The sequence below is a fragment of the Pogona vitticeps genome, chromosome 4, assembly GCF_051106095.1.
Source record: "Pogona vitticeps strain Pit_001003342236 chromosome 4, PviZW2.1, whole genome shotgun sequence".
NCBI lineage: Eukaryota > Metazoa > Chordata > Lepidosauria > Squamata > Agamidae > Pogona > Pogona vitticeps.
In genome coordinates, this window is record NC_135786.1 from 71,392,655 (window position 1) to 71,406,120 (window position 13,466).

The 13,466-nt window shown below is 40.7% G+C and overlaps 1 long non-coding RNA gene across 1 annotated transcript; it reads left to right on the top strand.

Annotated features, from left to right (window-relative positions):
- Positions 1-540: 540 nt before the first annotated feature.
- On the top strand, positions 541-9,027 carry LOC144589060 (uncharacterized). The gene is made up of 2 exons (XR_013544942.1): positions 541-1,365; positions 2,768-9,027. It is a non-coding gene; the product is annotated as an uncharacterized LOC144589060 (long non-coding RNA).
- Positions 9,028-13,466: the final 4,439 nt, after the last annotated feature.

A 13,466-nucleotide genomic window follows, 5' to 3' on the forward strand; every position in this document is an offset into this window, starting at 1 on the left:
AAGTATTGCATAATCTCATTTTTATAATACTAGGGGCTATGGCCGGATGAATGGATGAGATTTATTGTTTGATGGCTCTTAAGGCTAAGAAAAAAAGAAACCCAACTCATTCCTTATATTGCATTGGCTTGTAAATTCTTGTGCTTATACTAATTGATCAATCTCTGTTGGACCAACTGATGCTGGCTAGTTCGAAAAGTATTCAAAAGCCATGGACAAAACTCCTAAGAATGGAATAAAAATTGGATCAGGCCAAGGGCCGATCAAATGGTGGCCAGCCATGAAAACCTCACAAGTTGGTCATGAGTGAAAGACTGTGTGGTACATGTGTTTGCACACACCTTGTGTTTCCCAGAAACTGACATATCCATCAAATATATATATATATATATTGATATTCTATAGTTCAGCCTTCCTCCAACCCTCCAGAAGTGTTAATCTACTACTATTTCCCCAGCCAGCATGGGCGAGGATCATGCTGGATGTGACCAAAGGGAGCTCAGCATAAATAGAGGGCATTGGGGAAATTTGCTGTAGGTTCTCCTATAATCACTTGGCAGTGAACAGATTTATGAATCATCATGAGAGAGAGCCATAAAACAGAGCTAGGTAATGTTTTACACATCCATAGGATTGGGCTACATGGCTTTATTTTTATTTTCATCCATAGTACCCTCCTTTGTATCCTCAGAAAATCCTTCCCACTAAAGTTATGCTGTCCAATAAGCATTAAGAATCATAAATGCTGCTTATTTAAAGGAGTGTTTAAATGGGATTTGTGTGCATAGGGTAATCTGAACCATGCATCCAACATTGTGTAGGTCGTTACAAATGACTGCTGAAGCTTTGAAGAGACAGGGCATGGCTTGCATTGGATCAAGCTAAAAAAGTTCAAATCCAAATGTGCTCTGAAAATTACCTTGACACTTGGTAATTTACACGTTCAGTTCAGCATTGTGGACGGTCTTGTGAAATGTGCTGATTTTAGACCCGGATTTCCTGATTGGCCTGCACCTCATTCTTCTAATGCCCCTGACTCTCCCTAATTGATGTGTGTGCAAGAGGAGGAGGGGAAGCCAGTCAATTACTTTCAGCCTCTCTTGTGGCCACCCCCACAAACACTTCCCTGAAATGTTCACCACCTCGCTGCCAGACTGTACCTTTGTCCCTCAATAAGTAACCTTTCGAAGTGTCTCTAAGCAGCCACTTGCACAGAACCTTCTCTCTTTCTCAGTCTCCCACTCCCCCCTTAGTCGCTCTCTCTTTCTCTTTCTCCCTCCCTCCCTCCCTCTTTCTCTCTCTCTCACACACACATGACTTCCTCCTCTCCAACTCAGCAGCCAAAACTGAATGCCTTGTGGCCAGGTAGGGATCTTTGTAGTTTATTAAGAAATGGGAAACAAAGCGATGCTGGGAATGGACTTCTATACCCTGCTCCCTCTACCTTTTAAAGTTACAGAGTTGAATTAGCTATATGTGTATTCGTTAACATCTTTTTGAAGAAAAGCAAACAAAAGCTTCCGGGAGGAAGCGTTCTGATTGTTTTTAATTTTTTGTGTTCGTTTTTTTTTTTTTTTTTGCAAGTGATGCAGTGAATACTCATTGCCCAATACACACTACTGCCTCCCCCTTCTTCTGCCCCTCCACATTGCTAAGGAAGTGATTAATTTGCTAACATCCTGAAGTGGCTGCTTTATTAAGCCACTTCACAATCCTGGCAAATTGGAGGAAGGATCATTTTTGGTCCATTTCCAGTGGTTATAAACACACACGGGAAATGGACCAAAAGAGAACAATAAAAAAAAAGTAGAAGCTCCTGACAGGGGTCAGAAAGGTATGAGTAGAACTGCTCTGGGGATGGGCTGGTTCGCTCCAACAAATATATTTGCTGATCCTGAGGCAATGCAGATGTTTGAGCATTTTGTTTGGTTTATTTTATTTATTTATTTATTATCCGATTTCTACCCCCCCCAGACAGAGTCTACTCGGGGCGGCTTACAAGCAGTTATAAAAGATTATTAAAAATAGTCATCAAAGCAATCACATAATTAAATCAACAAATTTAAAAGTTCAAGATGGCAAAAAGGTTCAGAGAAATGTTCATCAAAATCTATTTCTTTATTAATCTTATAGAAAGAATTGGGCCAAAATCCATGTTAATTCCAACTAGAGTAAACCCACTGAATCAATGAAATGTAGACAAATTTTGACTTCCTTAGTTTGCATAAATTCACTCTTGTTGGGACTAACAATTGGATTTAGGCCTTTAAGATCTAATTGCCTGCCTGCCTAGATTTGTATCATTAAACAAAATGGACAGATTCTTCCATTCTTGAAAGCAAAGTAAATGCAACTTGCATCACAACCTAGGAGATAGAGCCATTCTGTGAGTTGCAGAATGGAAAACAGAACAGTAGCTTACCCCCGGGGAGCTCTGACACATTTAAAGAGGGCTACAGACTGGAAATAATTCTGCACACTCCACCCTATAAGGTTTGTTATGCACCTTATACAATCCTGATTTCGCCTATACAGTGGTGTCTCGCAAGACGAGCAACCTGTTTAATGACGAAATCGTATTACAACGAACTTTTTGCGATCGCAAAAGCGATCACAAAATGATGTTTCCTATGAGGGAATTTTGCTTCGCGATAATTGGTTCCCTGCTTTGGGAACCGATTCTCGTAAAATGACGATTTTCAGCCTGCTGATCGGCGGTTTCAAAATGACCACTAGGTTAAAAAAATGGCTCCCTGCTCTTTTCTAGGACGGATTCCTCGCTGCACAGGCAGCGAAAATGGCCGCGCTATGGAGGATCTTCGCTGGACGGTAAGTTTCAAGCCCATAGGAACACATTAATCAGGTTTTAATGCGTTTCTATGGGCTTTTTAATTTCGCATTACGATGTTTTCATTCTACAGCAATTTCGCTGGAATGAATTAACGTCATAATGCGAGGCACCACTGTATTTCTTTCATATTGTGTTTATGGCTGGACCAAAGAAAGGTTGAGAATGGCTGCTCTAAGGCTCCAAGATTCTGCACAGAGTGTTCTAGGACTAGAGTAATGAAAGTGAGACCTTTTCTGGAAATTTTTGGTTTAGGAATGACTTTCTGAAAGCCTTGTTTGCTGTTTGCTCATATTTGGTAACTGTGTTTGTGATTCTGAACAAAATCCCCCTTACTTGCTCTCCGTTGAAGGAGTGGCACTGATATAACACCCAAGAGGAAAATATTTTTTCCCATTACAATGGGGGCAATTTCATTTTTTAAAATAAGAGTTTCCCAGAAGTTTCTTCACATTTAGAATGGGAACTAATTGACTGGTGGTTAAAATAAATAAATAAATAAATCAAACACAGGACAAAGTAAAACAGACATATTCCATTTGTGTCTGGGCTTTCAGTGCTCAGTTGTTTAAAGTCTGCATTTGAATCCATGTGTATTCAGCCACAGTCTGACTCTTGAGCTAAGACTGCACCTTCTCCCCACCAAGAGACGCCTAACCTCAAACCTCTACTTGGCAAGCAGGTAGAACATATGCTGCAAATAGACGCACCTACTGAAATTGGTGTAAATGTGCAACAATTCTGTTTCACTTTATTTTTTAAATTCATTTGACAAATCTAACAAAATCCTAATTTCTCACTGTTCATGTTGGACAGACCCTCAGTTTAAAAAGAAAAAAAAATCTGAATGAAGGAGGATGCAAAACTGACCAATTTCCCCATTTCTATCCATGTATAAGAGATTGAAAACGATAATGCAAACAGAGATTCTAATCTAAGGTAGAACGGGACAAGCATCTGCTTCTCATTACATTTGCAACACTTGAATGGTATTTCTAATGTGGTGAAATGTTTTTAAAAGGAGAGGCCTGAGCTTCCCAGGACTGCAAGGAACAATGGTGATTGTTGTGGGACCTTTGGGGATCATTTGCATTTGAATAATTATTCATCTGTATTCAGGGGAGAGGGGAAAACTGCACCTCTCTGGTTTGAGAGGAGAAGGTATATTGGTTACAATTCTTTTGCTTGAAAATATAGAAAGTATTCAGTGACTAAGGGGGGATAAGTTGTTTAGTGGACATTCTAAAACAAACCCATCTAATTTATATTTCCTGGCCTAGTACACTGATTAGAACCCCTTCAGTGCACTTCTCTGAATTTTACAGTTCAGGTAAAAATTCAAAAATTATATTAAAAGTGTGTATTTTTGAGAACTGTATTTAATACATGTCAGATTTCCAACTGATACAAAAATCTTAGAACTGCAGACCTGGAAGGGACTCTATGGGTTATCAAATCCATTCCCTGTCAAGCAGGCATAATGGGGAATCGAACTCTCAACCAGATGCCTAAACCACTGAGCTGTCCAGCAGTTCAAATGGATATTAATTCTCTACTGACACCGATGCGCTTGTTCATTTCCTATCCACTTCAGCAATCAGGTCAGTTGACTCTGTACTGTAGATTTGATCTACACGGCACAGTTACATCATTTTGGTACCATTTCAGGTGTCATGCCTCCACCCTACATGTGAACTGCAGTTTCCTGAAGTACAGTGGTACATCGCTAGACGACGACCCCACTGTACAACGAAACTGCATGACGATGACTTTTTGCGATCGCTATAGCGATTCGCAAAACAGTCATTCCTGTGGGGGAATTCCGCTTGACGATGATTTGGTCCGTGCTTCGCAGACCGTTTATTCACAAGACAACTATTTTTTCCAACGATCGTTGGCTTCCTAAAATGGCTGCTCTGTGTTTTCCGGACCCATGCTTCGCAGGGCAGCCATTTTAACAGCTGATTGGCGCTCAAAAAATGGCTTCCCTATGGGCGATCTTCGCTGGACGACGAGGTATTTTCCCCATTGGAACACATTAAACAGGTTTCAATGCATTCCAATGGGGAAAGGCTTTTCGCATGACGATTTCGCTTAACAGCAATTTTCCCGGAACGGGTTATCGCCTTCATGGGGGGCACTACTGTACTTAGAATTCTGTGTCAGAGAACTCTAATGCGCCTTCTGAATTACAGCGGAGAATTCTAAGACCCGCAAGTGGTATTAACTGCTACACAGAGAAAAAGACTGCATTTCTGAAAGTGTCTCAGACAAAGGGAGAGAGCACAAAACTCAGTCTGTAATCTATGGCCAAAATTCTGTTCCTTTTTACTACACATCCTTTTTCTGATGTTTACAGTGTTTACATCTACCTAAGGCAGAAAGACAACCCATTGCTTTCATTGGGCCAATCCTTTGCTTAGGTAGGTAGGTATCATGAGGCATGCCCTTAAAATCTGAAAGGGATTCTGACCTATAAATATAGGTTTCCAGACTACAGAGCATAACATATTTAACCTCACAGGCCTTAAAATGGGATTTCTGGCTTCTGCCTACGTCTGAGGGATTGTACTTTCTGAGGCAAAAGGTTTTCTATGACTTTCTTCCTGCAGTGGGAAAAGAGCTGAGCCATGCGTTAGAGAAGTCAGGAACATGTGGTGCTCCAGATGTTGGTCAGTCCTAGTCAGCAAACTCCCATGGACATGGATGATGGATGCTGTAGTCAAATGACACCTCAAGGACCACAGCTACCTCACCACCTCTGACCACACATGATGTTGATTGATGACTAACGATTAATTTTCAAAAATTAACTAACAGCCATGGAGAGGACGGTTGTCAGAGTAGCAGTAGCACAGAAAGGAGAAACTCAAACCTCCCCTATTAAGTCAGAATCTCAGCATCTGCCCTGCCATGTGCACCAACTGATAAAAAGCCTGTCAGTGGTGCCACATGAGTGTGTGTGGAAAACAAAGCTAATCAAACAGTTATGATGAAAATATTTTATACAGCATGATCCAAACAATGTTAAAAATGCTTAAAGCCTGCTTAATTCAACAAGGGGCAGTTAAGTGTGTGATTGTCTTTTGCTTTGAAATCAGTGAGACTTAAAAGGCTTAACTTTGGATGGATTATGTCCCCAGTGTTTTCTATTCCTTATATGGTGTGGTAATTTGCACTCTTTACAAACAATAACACTGAATAGCAGATTATCAGCTAGATGTGTTCTCCTGTTAGTCACAGATAAGGATCTTGATAAATAACCTTAGTAACATTTTGCCAAAAAAGAGAGAGAAGAAATAAATGCTTTGACTCTAAAATCATTAACAGTAGCTGAACTTTATGTGGTTTTTACAAATCATAATATAACATTGTTATCACATTCCTATTACCCTGTGAAAACAAGAAACTGAATAAGAAAATGAAACTAGACAGTGCAAGGAATGTATTGATTTTGTAATCTGATGTCAACTTTTTTCTAGTGCTGTTGTGGACTATCAGACACAGTATAGCTGTCTTCCTTCCACCCCCTGTGTTTCTTTTCATAAAATATTATAAAAAGTTCTGGCTTCTGCCTGTGCCATAGGGATTGTATTTTCTGAGACAAAATGTTCCTGCACTTAATCTTTCAGTGACTTCACTTGTGAAAAGCTCTATGGGCAGGATTTGATTGGAATTACCACGTATGCAAGAAAAACTGCAGAAGTGGCTCCACCTACAGAGGGAGATCTCATTTTATGCCTAATCAAATGACCAGATACATGACCAGACTTTGCCACCTAGCCACATCCACTTCTTGCCCACATGTGGTAAAAGGATAGTAGCCTAAGCCAAAGACAAGTATCATCAACCCTTCCATCTCACAGAATTGGTGTAAACCCTTGCTTGTCTCATGAAGTGTCAATGTTTTCCTCCTCCCCTAAGAAATGGGAAGAGTTTCTCTACCACTTTTGATGACAGTGTTTGCATTTTAAAAACTGAAATTTGCGCAAATTGTGAGGTTGATTTTTGTGCAAAGTATCATAAAAGTTGCATTGGATAGGTTCTTTTCATGCTTCTGATCAATTTGCCAATTTTTCTGGATTCATTTTGTATGTGCACATACCTTCAAATGGGGGAAGGCACAATTGTGCCCAAGTGCTGTTTGCGAGCTTCTCATAGGCAATTGGCTGGCCACTATGTAAATGGAATGCTTGAGTACAAAGTCTTTGATTTCATCATATAGAATTCATCTTGTCTATTTATTTAGGATGGCCATGTTCATTGGGGATTCAGATAGTAAAAAAAAAAAACTTTTTCTCTGGCACAGAGCTTGGAAGTAATTAGTTACATGTAGTATAGTTGCCTGTAATTTATTCATTTGTGGTAATCAGTAATGGAACTAGTAGTCACAAAGTTAATGCTTACTACATAATGGGGAACACCCATGTTACTTAGGTGTAATGAATTACATCCATTTACTTTCAAGAGTTACTTTTGCCAGGGGTTTTTTGGCTTTATTGCCCTACTCTTATATATCCTCCATAGTGAAGTATTTGTTTTTGTCCTTTGAACTTTTTATTTATTTATTTATTTTATTTATATCCCGCCTATCTAGTCAACTCAGGACTACTTTTTAGGTGCAATATCAGAAGTGGTCACTAGAAGGAATTAAAACATTTTCCTTGCATTTTTCTGACTCCTGTGAGTATGGAGCTGGTTGTAATGTGCAACAGAACAAATTACTTGCTCAATTGCACACCTTAAAAAAAAAAACTTTAAAAAAAAAACCTTTTAAAAAGATCATGTTATTGAATAGGAAAGGCATCTATAAATAGCCCCGAGGAACATGCATTGGTATGGTAAACCTGAGACAAAACTCCTCTTCACTTTGCCTAGCAGCAATAGACTGTAATTCACTGCTAATCTCCAGATGGTGGTTCTATGCATGCTGTGTAATTGGGCCCCCTACCACTTTAGGGACCCTTGTTCTCTGCCTAGATTCCTCCAGTTTGAATAAATGATACATGGTATTGCCAAAGTATTATCTCTACAATCTGAACCAGGCCTTTCCCACAATGCCTTGCAATTTGAGTTTGCCATATGCCTTCCATCCTCTCTCTTTTATCCAAGCTTCACATTAGCCAGGTGTTTGGCCTGCCCCAGTTTAGCTGAACTGTAGTCTTGAAGTGCTTGTGATTTATCAAGGTATGCAAATCTCTCCCAGCATATTTGTCCAATTGGAAGATAGGTAGGGATAGTTTTCAATAGCATGAGAAACAACTTGGCCCACTGCGTAAGTGCTTTAGCAGATGGTGACCGGAGAGCTGTTTTGCTGAAATAAATCACCTATGTGGGGGACGGGGGGGGGGCGGAATCTGGAAAGCCGCAGACGATGGAAACTTGACAAAGGCTTTATTGGCAATATTTGGAGATGGCCTGAAGAATGAGTCAACTGTTTTCCCATCATTTTCAACACCTCCCCTATAAAAACCTGAGATCCCTGAAGCCTCCATGCCTTAGAAGCTTTCTGGGAGAAGGCTACCATCAAACACTGTAACTCCTTGCCACCTCTGAGCAAATAAATATGGTGTCAGACTCAAGAGGTTTTGAAGATGTGTGTACTTTTTGGATCAATTAAAGGGAAAGCTACTTGACACACATGAGAATTCTCCATGAAGTTATAGGTCAATGTGTTCCAACCAAAAGACCACCATTAAAATGGGATATGTATTATGTCCATCTTGGATGTCAAAAGATGCACAGTTGTATTTTTAGAAAGTAAGTCCCAGTTCCTGGTGTAAAAAGAGGAGGTGGAATGGAGAGCTCTTGATTCTTCTACCTGATTCCTCGAGAACCTGATTTCTGATGGTCAGGGTTGGCCCAAAATAACTTGGTGTTCCAAGCTAAACATCTAGTGTCCTACACACACACCTAGCCCCTCACCTATATCTTTGCCAAAACATTGGGAGATGTTTGGCTGCTGACTGAACCAGGAAGAGAAGGAAATAATCCCAACCAAAGCAGACCCACGAATCCATGGGATTTATGTTCAGTGTTGAGTCACCAATCTCCAACTGATTCAGTCTACCCTAGTAGGGCTTAGTGACTGAATTTAGGTCACAGTAAGTGATTTCAGTGGACCTGGGGATAAAATGAGCTGTTCCTAGTGGTGTATCACATGCTTCACAGGCCTAAAAGTGTCCTTTAAAAAACAAAAAAGCAAGCAAACGAACTGGAAGGGCTCAAATATGCCCTTGGCAATGCCTCCAAGGCCCCAAAGCCAAAGCCTACTGTTCTGGTAGGCTTCCAGGAATAGAAATGGGGGTTGGAGGGTGTCTGTTTTTAAAACTGGGGGCCCTGAGACAATAGAAATAATGCTTCTGGTGGGTTCTGCATAAGGTCCACTGAATGTGTGGTGCCCATTCTTGATCTGTCTCACCTCTCAGTGTTACACCTGAAGCAGCATAGAGCATCAGTATTAGAAACCTTAATCGTGATACGGAAGCAGTGGATACAAGCGAATTAATGAACCAACAGCAGCTTAACACCCCCTCCCCATGAAGAACACCTGGAGAGAGAAGCACAAACATGACAGTGAAACAACAATTGTAAACAGAAATAAAGGCAGCAGATGGCAAAGCAATGCAAAAGTCAAAGAAGTTCAAACATTGTGTTGTAAAGCATCCTAAGTAAGCACCATTAAAATGGTGTGGAAATACCCATTGATATTCAAGGGACCCATGCCTTTTAAGGAGAAAGGCGGGGTAAAAACATGCAAATAAACAAACACCATTGAAATGTCCTTTGTCTGGATACTGAGTGAATGGAGGTTGGGAAGGGGCCTTCCAAGCAGGGACTGTGAAGGAAGGAATAATAATTGGGCAAAGTTGCATGGGAGACTTCTTTCATCAGCAAAATCTTTGCAAGATAGGAATCTAGACAAAGGCAAGTGGGCTAAAGCAAGTCCAGCTGTTCACAGTTCAGCCCCACCTCTGTATTTGACCTTGAGGTGTTTGGCTAGAATGTTGCTCTAGCTTTACTATCCTTCTCAGGCTACTGTTAGGGCTTGGTCACAAGTAGTGCCATTGTCAAGAAGTGCTGGAAAATGGTTCTTTTATCACTAGCTGTCAGTGAAGAGCATGCTCTGAACCTGCTGCTATCATAGTTTTCCCCTATGCCTTTGAGTCCTCAAGACCATCCTTTACTTCCTGTTGCTTCCTTTTGGTGACTGTCCTCTTTTCTCCATTTTCTGTCCTCTGAAGAAGATAAACATGTGGAGACGCAGCTTCACAAAGCCATGACCTATAAGTAAGATTTGTTGTTGTTTAACCAAGAAGCATCCAGATTAATTATTTTTTCCTTTTCCAAGGCAGGGGGTTAGACTAGGCAAGTCTGTCCATGTCTTTCTCTGCACTAAAAAGGAAATAATGGCATTCCAAATCATTCCAATAAGACATTTCCCCAGCATCGCTCTCCAGTTGTCTCACTGGGGGAACGACAAGGTTGTGTGGTGACCTGGGAATATAGAATGCAGCCTTATACCGATACTGGTAATTAGCTCATCTAATTATCACTATCAACTCTAAATGGCAGTAACTGTCCAGGGACTTGGGACAGGATTCCTTCCTGGCCATCTTCTATTAAAGTACTAACCAAGCCAGACCTTTATTAGCTTCCAAAATCAGACAAGAGTGGGTATTTTCAGGATGGAACACTGTTTATCATCTATATGGGAATATTGACTACTCACATGAAGTCACAATAGCATGAAAGAAACCATAGGAAACAATTATCCTTACTGTGTGGTCCCTAAAGAGATTACATTTCACTGACTGACTGTTCTGAAATGTATTAGTCCAGGAAAACAAGCCTTTTCCTAACATTGTGTTTTCTTCCTTCTCCCAGAAAACTTTCAAGAGGACCTAAACAACAACAGTGTGTTTGTCGATTATGTTCACACAGCACTTGGTATGCATACACTAAGCATTTTTTCTATTAATGTAGTATGCTTTAGAATCTGCAATACAAGATGGAAAAAAAAATACATGGCGTTTTTGTTATTAATACACTCTTTGGCAGTACATTATTTCCAAACAGCCTGATTTAGGACAGACAGCTGTTAGAAAAATTAACATTTTCCTCCAGTGTTCCATTTTATATCTGATGCTTCAAGTAACAGTGTCCTGTTTAAAAGACATAGGAAAAGAGAAGAGAAGAAGAGGTAAATCCTGGAACCTAAGATCTACATAAGATCTTTCTTGGGTTCCTGTCACAGTATTGAACAGAAATCAAACTATGAAGGGGGCAATCCTCCAGGGTCCATTTCCCCATTTGTCTACATTCTCAGATAGACTTACAAATAAAGCAAACTGTGTGTATGGATATTTTTTCCTATTGTTTAAAACAATATTCCTTTCCAATTCCCTGGGAACTCTCAACCTACAGTAAAAGACACCAATTACCCCTTCAATAAAACACATATTTTTCTTTCATCGGAGCCTTGCAAAGTTCTTAAGTTTTGCAAGTCAAAAGCTACACCTAGCTATGCAAATACAGATCCAGATAGCAAGGTGGGATTGAACTGAGCAGGCAGCTGCTGAGGAGAAACAACATTCGGAAAGATCTTGATAGGCTCCAGCACTAGGCTGAAAACAACAGAATAAAATTTAAGAGGGGGAAGTGCAAAGTTTTACACCTAGCAGGAAAAAAACCAAATGCACAGTTACAAGATGAGGGATACTTGGCTCAACAGTACTATGAGTGAGAGGGGACTTGGAATTGTTGTAGATCACAAGCAGAATATGAACCAACAGTGTAATGTGGCTGCAAAAAAGGCAAATGTTATTTTAGGGTGCATTAATCCCATGAAGTACTAGTTTCTCTCTATTTGGTACTGGTTAGTACTCATCTTCAGTATTTTGTCCAGTTCTGGACACCACACTTTAAAAAAGGATGCTGACAGACTGGAACAAATTTAGAAGAGAGCAACAAGGATTAACAGGGGACTGGAAACCTGGGCATGCTTGGCTTTGAAGAGAGAAAAAAGAAGATTGAGGGGAGATATGAGAGATGTGTGCTGCTTATATATCACCCCATAGCACTTAAAGCAGTCTCTGGGCAGCCTGCAATATAATTATGCAGGTTTTACATTGATTGCCCCACCACCTCCCTGTGAACTGAATACTCAATTAACCAACATAGGAAGGTTGGAAGGCTTAGTCAACCTTGAGCCAGCTACCTGAATCCACTGGGATTGAACACGGGTCCTGAGCAGAGTTTTTGGCTGCAGTACTGCCATTTAATCACTGTGCCATTGAGTTTTTCCTCATCTTCTCTCTCTGAACCTTCAGCACCATGCAAAATCTTCAGGGTGGGTGGTGAACTAGCCCTTCCTTAATTCTCCTGAGAGACACCATTCCATCATTAACATAAAGAGAGGTTACCTACCTGTAACCATGGTTCTTCTAGTGGTCCTCTGTGAATTCACACAAATGGGTTGTTCTGCACCTACGCAGGACATTTCGGAAGTTTCTAGAGCTTAAAAACATGCAACAATGAGATGTTCCCCCGTGGAGTGCATGCTCTGTCCTCCCAGCGTCCCCTCAGTTCCTTTTTACCACCACGTTGGTAGGACATATGGGAAAGATAGAGTGAGATAAGCAAGATTTCTTTAATATAATTGTTTATATTTCTAATTGATAATTGCAAATTTAGATTCTAATTACTACTTTTTGACGTTCCCGTGTGATTACTCTGTATTATTTGTCCCTATTCAACAGTTTTCTCTCTTCCTGCATTTTTTCGTCCCCCGCACAACCGCCGGTTTCCCTTTCCCCCCACTTTTATGGCCCCTCTGTGACCGTTTAAGTGGTGCGTTATTTGCGCAAATAAAATACCACTGACTGACGGGCATGATAAATGCTTATTCTGCTTTGGAGAGCAACATCAAACCCAATCATGCCCTGAATGCAAAAAACTTTAAAAAACCCGGCGGTTAAATTAAGGTTACAATGCTTGAGATCATACCTTTGGGAGTGGTCCCTCAATCCAAATCTGGAAGTGATAGCCTCACCAATGGCCAAAGAATCACTTTGAGCAGAAGTCAAGCTTGACGTCCACCTCTAGAGCTCAGAATCTCTCAGATGACCCTTCAAAGAAGAAAAGGGAATAAATCAAATCAAAGAAACCAAAGAAAAAATCAAAATCTAGTACTATTGACCCTCTACAGGTCATGATTCCCTCTCTGATTTTAGAGGAGACACTGATTGATTGATTGATTGGTTGATTGATTGATTGATTGATTGCATTTATACCCCGCCCATCTAGTCAATCGACCACTCTGGGTGTCATCTCGAGAAGCTCTTGTCTTGACATCTGACAGGGATGAACACACTCTGACACCATCCTTAGCTAGCCTATTGCCTAGCACAGGCCATTCACAGGCTGATGCCCACTCCAGCCCAGCCTCAACCCATTCAAGCCCCCATTCATCAGGGCAGGCAATACTTATTCAACCATCAGGATCAGAGTCTTCTCGACACTCCCCGTGTAAACACCGAGAAAAAAAACGGCATATTTCTCCATCTCAGCAAGCTTCTTGACATGGAGAAAGATATTACTATGCACAGCCACATCA